The sequence below is a fragment of the Arachis ipaensis genome, chromosome B6, assembly GCF_059453495.1.
Source record: "Arachis ipaensis isolate K30076 ecotype BB chromosome B6, ASM5945349v1, whole genome shotgun sequence".
NCBI classification, from domain to species: Eukaryota; Viridiplantae; Streptophyta; class Magnoliopsida; order Fabales; family Fabaceae; genus Arachis; species Arachis ipaensis.
This window is the reverse complement of record NC_142441.1, coordinates 126,289,739-126,300,226: the sequence shown is the minus strand read 5'-3', so window position 1 is coordinate 126,300,226 and position 10,488 is coordinate 126,289,739.

The window sequence follows — 10,488 nt, the reverse complement described above, 5'->3', positions numbered from 1 at the left end:
TTTTGTGTTTAAAACGACGTCGTTTTAATGTTTGGATGAATGGAAAATGATTTAGGGACTACTATGAGTCCCGGAGTGTAATTTCAGGAACGAATTTGAAGAACTATTAATTTCAGGGATCATTTTAAAACTCGAGTGTAAGTTCAGGAACTACTTTGAGACTTAACTCATCCAAATTGTGACGGATTACTAATATAGTATCGTATATGGAAATGCCATATTTGAAATGTTTGCAAGTTATAATGTATTATTACTAATAATCACGTAGTATTATTTATATTAAGAATATCGAAATACAGAAATAACTAAAATAGACTTGTGTTAGTGTGTATGTCATGAATTTTAATCAGCATGTAATAATGAGAGCATGAAATAAGTCAGCCTAAATTATATTAATGAATATTAATACTACAAGAAAATAAATCTGTCGGCACACTTTTTTAAAAGTTCTAACGATAAACTTATTTTGTCCTAATTCAGTTATTAGTTTTGTTAAAATATTATAATTTTTTAATTATAATTATAGCATGTAAATAATTTATGTAAATCAATAAAAAATTAAATTTTTTATACCTCCTAATTTTTTCTTTTTTTTTAAATTTGACAAAGGAGTAGGCCACGCTTTTAGCTGGCAAGCCACGCTTTTGAAGTGTGACTGTATGTGCTATATCAGTACGCTTTCAAAGCGTACCCAAAACCAACCTAATCGGAACACTTTAAAAGTGTGGCAATATATACACTTTTCGGTACGCTTTTAAAGTGTATCTATAGGTTAAGACTTATTGCCATGCTTTTTAAACGTGGCAAGAGATGAAAGCGTGCCGATAGATCTACAGAAGCGTGGCGATAGAGAAACCGGCACGCTGGCAGATGTGACCCTTTCAAAAGCGTGCCGATAGCTTAAAAAGCGTAGAGAAAAGCTATCGATACGCTTTTTTTGCACTTTTCGGCACGCTTTAAAAGCGTGACAAAAAGCTTATTTTCTTATAGTGTAATAATTAAGTATATTTAATTTATTTATTACAATTTTATATAATTAAAATGAGAATAAATTTATGTTAGAATGTTGTATGTTTTATATCTTTTAATTATATGTTTAAATTTAGTTTTAAAAAGATTTTCTAGTAATGTTTATCATGTTAATTTTTTAGTAAATAATTGCACAAACATAAAATTATGTATTGGAAACTTCTTAAATAAATAAATATTCATTCTTCCCTTCATTTAATAGGATTATTAGTTAGAACAATCGAATTGTCTAGCTTTTTTTAAACAAATATTTATTTGAGATTAAATGTAATAATGGAGTTGTCATTTTAAAAAGGAAAAATAGACAAAAGTACACCCAGATTTTTATACGATGGACAGATGTACTTCTCAATTTTTTAATGAGTCATTTGTACACACGAATATAAAATTCTATTGTCAATTCTACCCTTTCGTAACCTGAGTAATTTTTCTGGCAATGGTGGAGTCCAGGTGGCACGGTATTGTGTGATGTGACCAATTTGGAGTGATACAATAGAAAATAGAAATATTATATTATAAAATTTGCTAAAATATTTATAAGAAAATGGCATGATGAAACCACCGTTCATCTTCTTCCTTCTCCAATTTCTTCGAACCCTAACACAGGGTGAAAAAAATCAACCAAAGTTGCAATCAAACTCATAAGCCACTACATCTCCCAGTTCTGCTCCTACAACCTAATCAATGCCATAACCCTAAATCCCAAACGTCAACCAAATCATGACTCAGCAGCAAAGTGAAGCAGAAGTCCCAACTCCTAATGGTTCCCAGCAAGAAGGTCAGAATGAAGTGCCCACCCAACAATCTAAGAACAGTCAGAAGAAACAGAAGAGCATCGTATAAGAGGCCAGCACTGACTGGTCAAAAGGTTTGTGCAAGGAGGAAGGAATGAGGTACCAAAGATTTTTGTTACTCGTGTGGAGCCTGATTCCTCTGATTCATAAACAAAATTAGAATTCACATACCTCAACGAAGAAACAATCTTCTAGGGTTCCACTCTATAGCAGACTCAAGCACCACTGCATCAAGTCCATGCAGACACTTGCCATTATTGTAGTCGAACTTCTTCTCCTTCTTATTTTTTGGGGTAGAAGACGAGCCACCACAACCATGAGGTATATTCTTCCTTCGTTGAGAGTGTGATATTTTGACACATTAGAATTTACAAACCCACAGGAAGAAGATGTACAGAGAAAAATGAAGAGAATGAAGGAAGAATTTTTTTTTCCACCTGTGCTAGGGTTCTTAAGGTTCAAAGAAATTGGAGAAGGAAGAGGATGAACAGTGATTTCATTGTGCCATTTTCTTATATTTATTTCAATAAATTTAATAATACCCCAAATTGGTCACATCACACAATACCGTGCCACCTGGCCTCCATCACCACTGTAAAAGTTACTTATGTCACGGAAGGGTAGAATTGACAACTATATTCGTGTTTGCAAATGACTCATTAAAAAATTGAGGAGTATATATGTCCACCGTATAAAAATTTGGGTGTACTTTTGTCTAGTATATAAACGTAAAAATGTAAACGAAATAAGATTGCAGTATATAAATGTGATAAGACTATGTTGTTTTATGTTTTATCTCGTTTATAGTGTAAATGAATTACATTGTAAACGAGATAAAAAAAACAATATATTTTGATAAAAATGTTATAAAATATATAATTTTGATATATTTATTTTAAAAAATCCCTCCGTTGTAATATTTCTTTTACTTCATTTATATTATCTTTTCACAATTAATATTTATAAAATTTACATATAAACTAATTATTTTTCTAGGAGATCATTAAAATATCAAATGGTTTGATTGACTGAATGCTTATCCATATTAAAAGGTGACACCGTGACTTATGGTGTGTTTGTTTGAGCTGAAAATGGGAGGAAGGAAAAGGAAGGAAAAGAAATTGGAAGGAAAATAATTATTTTTCTTTGTTTGGTTGAGAGGAGAAATAGGAGAGGAAAGAAAATGGGATAGAAAAATATTGGTGGGACCCACTAATTTTCTTTCACTCCAACAATAGAGAGAAAATGGAGAAAAAACTAATTCTCTTTCTCTACTTCCAATATTACCCCTTTACTTTTTTTAATATATTTTATAACATAAAGGTAAAATTGTCTTTTTATACTATTTCTTTCCTTCTTATTTTTCTTTCATCCAAACACATCTAAAGAAAATAAAAATCCACTCAATTTCTTTCCTTTCCTTTCTTTCCTTTCTATTTCTTTCCTCTCTATTTCTTTTCTTCCAACCAAACATAGCCTTAGGGAATGGTCCAGCAAGGTGTAGACCCCACCCAAATAGAATTGCTCTTTACGCTGAGAGATTATTTAATGGAAATGCTTTTAAATATATTGGTGCACGGTGTTTTAATAAATTTTAATTATTAATTTTAATTAACGATTAAAAATGACTGAAATATTAGTGTATCCTACACTTAAAATTTTTCCTTTTGTATTGTATATTTTTGCTTTGCTTAATTTCTTTTCAGCTTTCTAATTTGGGTTCACTCTTTTATTATTTTAACAATCATGACTGTTAATTAGGTAGCTTTTGATAAAGAATGGATGAGCCATGGCCAAGCTTTATCTGGGATAAGAAATGAAAAGAGAAAAGTATCGGACAAGATAATATTAGATGCTCCTTCATTTAAAAAAGAAAAGAAAAAGGCTTTTACTGTTGTTAAGGTAATTTTTTTTAACAGAATTTAAAAAAATCTACTATGAGAAAAATTTCAAATTAATTCATAATTTTCTTTTGAATGACACTTAAATTCTTCATCTTTATTTATTAATTATTAATGCCTAAATATTTAAACTATATGAGATAAATTGATTCTTAAACTTACAAAAAAGACATTTTAAGTTAAAAAAATAATGATCGAGTTTTTAATATTTGAGATAAGTCTAATTTTTTTAATATTTAAAATATTTTATTTTATTTTAAATATCTTATTTCATTCGATATTAGTCTTTTAATCGAAATTAAGATTTTTTTATATGTTCTTTCTTCCATTATAACCTTTTTTAAGTAACGATAAAATAAAATTGTAATTATAGTAGTCATAGTAGTAATTATTATAGTAATTTGAAAGTTAAAGTAGTAGAATCGAAATAAAAAAATAATAATAAAAAAAGAAGTATTTTTAGAAGAAAAAAAATTATTTTTGATCAAAAAACAAAAAATTAAAATAAAATAAAATATTTGGGACAAAAAACATGACGTTTTAAATACTAAAACCAAATTAAAACTTAATTAAAATAGTAAAGATTAAAATAATATTTTATTCTTTTAAATTTCATTCTAAACTGCCAAACCTTAAAAAAAAATGACCAACATATCTCACGATTAGAAAGCTCAAAAACAAACTATTAATAAACAAAAATTAAATACTAAAGTGACTACTTAAAAAATGTTTTGGAACAATTTAGAGGTTTGCTCTAAATTTTTTTAACGAGGGAAATTCTTTAAATAATTAACACAAACAAATTAAATAGAGAATAATATTACATTAATATTTTAAAACGAAAAAATTTATATGCATACCTATTTTTTACATTAACTTTATGTAAATCGAATCAATTGGATTTGATTTATGCTAAATATATGTAAATCAAAATTAACTTGATTTAATTTACTAGCTACTTGTGCATCATATATATGTAAAATTGAATCTAGCTTATTCGACTACTTCTGCAATATATTACTACTTGTCCAGAAGTTAAACATCAATAAAGAAATACCCTCATTTAGATTTAAATAAAATATTAAAAAAAAAAAACAAAACGAATAAGAACAAAAATCCAACTTTTGTATTTTAGTTCAAATTTCAAAAAATTTACATTTTTATGAGGATAAAACACTTATATAAACCAAAGCAACTCAATATTACCTGAATATTCCAAAACAAAAAACATTACTTGACTATCTTCATGTATATATCTATGTAAATCAAATTTACTGAATTTGATTTACACATTTTAGTAGTAAATCGAATTAATGTGTATCGAATTACATGGAGCACTATATTTAAACATAAATCGAATTCATATAATTTGAATTAGCTATTATGACACTAAATCGAATCTAATTGATTCGATTTACTACTGCATAACACATATATAGTAAATCAAATCAGCTTAATTCGATTTACTACCTGTCCAGATTTTTGACATTATTCTATATTAACTTTAAAATATAAATATCAATAAGGAAATACCTATTTGAATCCAAATAAAACATCAAAAAACTCAAAACGAATAATAATAGAAATTCAACTTTTGTGTTTTAGTTCAAATTTCAGAAAATTTATATTTTTATAAACTTATAAATTTAAAACAGAACAATAAACGATTTCTAAAAATTTATTAAAAATCATCATTTGACTCATTAGCATCTAAAGAATCATTATCGGGACTTTTGATGTTAAAAAAGTTAATATAAAGTATGACCCTCCAAGGTGGCATAGGAGTTAAAACTTGAATTTTTCCAGAATCAGAAGTAACAGATAGTTATACATTATAAAATGACCAACTATATTTATACAACATTTAACGTGGTGATAAACCTCATTTTGAGGGTTTATCTTGTATCAATTTCAGGGGTTTTATCAGTGATTCCACACGCTTTTCATATGAAAATACAAGACTTTGTGTTCCTTTCCTAACTTTTGCCTCATAGATGAAAACATGCTTATTTTGCACTAAATTAGATACATTTCTAATCTTCTCTTGATGCCGTTTGATGCCGTGACCTGTGTGTTAAGTGGTTTCAGAATATAGGGCAGGGATGAACCGGAAGAGAGAATGAGAATGGGCGCGAAGGAAAGGAGCATGAGAAATTGAGCTTTGGAAACTTCAGCAAGGGCGCGTGCGCGTACTTGGCGCGTCCGCGTGGATTGCGCAGCTAGAAGTCAAAGCCAGAAGCCAAGCCACGAGCCGGCTTGTGTAGCGGCTAGGCCATAACCCCCATGGGCGCGCACGCGTACACTGCGCCTCCGCTCACATTGCAAGATGCCCCAGTGGCGCGCACGCGTGCTTTGCGCGTACGCGCCGATGCTCGAACATGATTTTTTTAGAAGTCACGTGACCTGGGCGTGGAGACAGTTGGAGATCTCATCTTGGGAGAAGTGCCTTAGCGGGAAGAGCTTAAGAAGACCAAGGGTTGAAGGGTTAAGGACTTTTTGACTCATTTTAGATGGTTCTAGATTTTTTGGCTATAGTTAGTTACACTCTTGGGTAGAGAGAGAGAGGGAGATTCCAAGCTCTCATTAGGGTTCATCTTCATCCATTTTTTGAATTTTCAATCACACTTTGGTGAAATCCATTGCAATTCTCGATTCATTTGTTCATGTTATAGATCTTCTTCTCCAATCTCAATTAGTGATTGTAATTGCTCAATCCTTATAGATCCTAGATTCAACTTTGTAGTTTTGGATTTTTTTTTTAATTTCTTGAGAAGCTCATTTCCATTGTTGTTCTTTGTTAATTGTTGTTAGTTCCTTGTGTTGAAGCACTTTCAATTCTACTTCCTTCTCATTTTTTTACTATGCCTTTTTCCTTGCTCATCAATTGTTTGATAAAATGCCAACATTAGTTATGGAGTAAAAGTTTCTTACTTGGCATAGGGTTTGAGTCATTAGAAAGAGTTGAATAGTTTATGTCAATTGTTGATTTGGAATTAGAAATTGCTAATTGACTTGGAGTGCACTAAAGCTAGATTTCCCTAAGGTGAAAACTAGGACTTGTGACTCAAGTTAGTTACTCTCATTTGACTTTCCTCTATACCTAGGGGTTAACTAAATGAAGCAAGGCATAATTGTTGTCATCATTGACGGGACTATAAGGATAGAATTTCTAATGCCAACCCTAGGCCAAGTCTTCCAAAAATTGATTGCTTGTTTGCCATTTATTTTGCTAAACCTTCAAAAGAACCACAACAAGGCTTCCTAATCGATAAGATGCATGCTCTAGCAATTCCAAGGGAGGACGACTCGGGGGACTAGTACTCTCGGTTATAGATTGTAGGATTGTTTGATGCGAAGTTTGAATGTCGATTAGACTATACTCACGATTATATCCATTATTGAATTCTATATCGGCATGATAAATTTCGTTTATCAAAATGGCGCCGTTGCCGGGGAATATTGCTTCGTGTGCCATGTTATTGCTTAGAGTAGTTATGTGTGCATGCATATAGTTGCGTTTTTTTTTGTGATTCTTTGTCCAAGTGACTAACCCCTCATCGTTACCATGAATTTCACTTCCCCTTTATTGCATAACGCGTTCACAACCGAATCCGAGCTTAGTCCCCTTTGATCCGGAAATAGAACGAACTTTGTTTCATATTAGACAACCAAATCCTTGAGCGAAATGACATCCGTCTTGAGGCAACTCCAATTGAGCCAACAACAACCACAACAACCTCAACCTCAACCTTAACCATATCAATAACACTCTCCACCCCCTCAACAACACAATCAACAATTGGTCCCTCAAAAAGTGTGTGGCATTTGTTCTTGCTATTCCCACTACACGGATGAGTGCCCAAGCCTTCAAGAGGACAACACTTTGGCGGCCACCCACAATTTCTATGACCGCCCAAATCAAGGGTACGACCAAGGCGGTAATCCTAACCAAGGGCACCCTTATCAAGGAGGAAGCTACAATCAAGGGAGTGGGTACCACAATCATAATTGGAGAGACAATCATCAACAAGGAAATAGGGACAACAACAACAATGGAGGAGGTCAAAGATGGAACAACAATTCACAAAACTGGCCACCATACAACCAATACAACCCACCATACAACCAACAAAACCAACAAAGAAACTACCAAACATATCAACCACCACATCAAAGACCACCACCCAACCAATCACAAGCTCCTCAACTCACATATCCAACCGCCCCCTCCAACCAAGATGAAACACTCCGGACCATCATCCAAGGCCAAAAGGAACTACAAAACACACTTGCTTCCGGTCTCACCGGCCTCACCTCTACACTACAAGCTCTTCTTGCACGAATGGACACATCATCAAATCCCACTCCTCAACCCCCAATCCAAAGCGTCATTCCCTCTCACCCTCAACCCAATCCTAAGGGGGGCATCAATGCCATCACCCTGAGATCCGGAACACAATTAAAAGAGAAGGGAGCAAAGGATTCAAATCCCATCACAATCACTCAGGAGGAGGAGAGAATAGATATAGAAGAGGTAGTGGAAAAGGAGACACCACAAGTCATAGTTGAGGATGAAACTCAACCAACAAAAGAGACCCCAAGACCAAGAGAACCTTGGAAGAAGAAATTGCTCAACCACTCCCATTTCCAACACTTGCAAAGAAAGCTAGGAAGCGCATAGAACTCGACCCCAAAATGGTAGAAATGTTCAAGAAAGTTGAGGTAACCATCCCCCTCTTTGATGCTATCCATCAAGTTCCTAGATATGCAAAATTCCTTAAAGATCTATGCATGAACAAGGATAGAATTCTTGAATTGGAAACCATCCCATTGGGGAGTTCTATTTCCGCTTTAATGGGAGCATTGCCCGAGAAGTGTGATGATCCGGGCCCTTGTATGGTCACTTGCACCGTCAATGGAGTTCAATTCGTAGATTGTATGTGTGATCTCGGAGCATGTGTTAGCATCATGCCTCTCTCCGTCTACCGGGTATTGAAGTTACCACCACTAAAAAGGTCGACGGCGAGATTTGTCCTAGCGGATAAAAGCATAATAACCGTGACGGGTGTTGCGGAAGATGTATTGGTGAATATCAAAGGGTTGATATTTCTGATTGACTTCTATGTCCTTGAAATGCCATCAAGTGAAACCGAGAGAGCATCATCCATCCTACTTGGAAGACCATTTTTGAGAACTTCTAGATTTAAGGTAGATGCTTACTCGGGGACATACTCATTTGAGATAGATGGGAGAGTCGTGAGTTTTAGCCTAGAAGAAGCAATGAAGCATCCACCAGAAAGTCACTCTCTATTCCGGTGTGACCCAATTGACAACATTGTCGCCGAAGTGCACCTTGCAAAGTTAGATGAGAAGTACATGATTAAAGAGGCAAATGAAGATCCAAGCAAATTAAACACCACACACCATACAAACCATCCGGAAACCCAAACATCAAATCATGACAAAAAGATGGAATTGAAGCCACTACCTCCCCACCTAAGGTACTCATATCTTGATGAAGCCCAAAAGCTCCCCGTGATAATCGCACAAGAGCTAACCCCTCAACAAGAAGAAAAGTTGCTAGAGGTATTGAGAAAAAATAAAAGGGCAATCGGGTGGAGTTTGGTGGATCTAGTGGGAATAAGCCCCCAAGTATGCGAGCACCGCATATTCCTTGAAGAAGGAGCAAGACCGGTCCGACAACCTCAAAGGAGACTTAATCCAACCATTCTTGAGGTGGTGAAAAAAGAGGTCACTCGGCTACTTGAAGCGGACATCATCTATCCTATCTCGGATAGCGAGTGGGTAAGCCCGGTCCAAGTGGTGCCAAAGAAATCCGGGGTGACCACAATCAAAAATGAAAGCGGTGAACTTATAGCAATGATGAGCGGATAATTTATACGCTTTTTGGCATTATTTTTAGTATGTTTTTAGTAGGATCTAGTTACTTTTAGGGATGTTTTCATAAGTTTTTATGTTAAATTCACATTTCTGGACTTTACTATGAGTTTGTGTGTTTTTCTGTGATTTCAGGTATTTTCTGGCTGAAATTGAGGGACTTGAGCAGAAATCAGATTCAGAGGTTGAAGAAGGACTGCTGATGCTGTTGGATTCTGACCTCCCTGCACTCAAAGTGGATTTTCAGGAGCTACAGAACTCGAAATGGTGCGCTTCCAATTTCGTTGGAAAGTAGACATCCAGGGCTTTCCAGCAATATATAATAGTCCATACTTTGGCCAAGAATAGACGACGTAAACTGGCGTTCAACGCCAGTTTTCTGCCCAAATCTGGCGTCCAGCGCCAGAAAAGGATCCAAAACCAGAGTTGAACGCCCAAACTGGCACAGGAACTGGCGTTCAACTCCACAAATGGCCTCTGCACGTGCAACACTTAGGCTCAGCCCAAACACACACTAAGTGGACCCCGGAAGTGGATTTATTCATCAATTACTTACTCATGTAAACCCTAGTGACTAGTTTATTATAAATAGGACCTCTTACTATTGTATTAGACGTCTTTTTGACCATCTTTGGTCTCAGTTTTATTCCATTGTTCATCTTAGGAGACTATTGATCTCGTTTAGGGGGCTGGCCATCTCGGCCATGCCTGGACCTTTCACTTATGTATTTTCAACGGTAGAGTTTCTACACTCCATAGATTAAGGTGTGGAGCTCTGCTGTTCCTCAAAGATTAATGCAAAGTACTACTGTTTTCTATTCAAGTCTTCTTATTTCTCTTCTAAGATAGCCATTCGCACCCAAGAA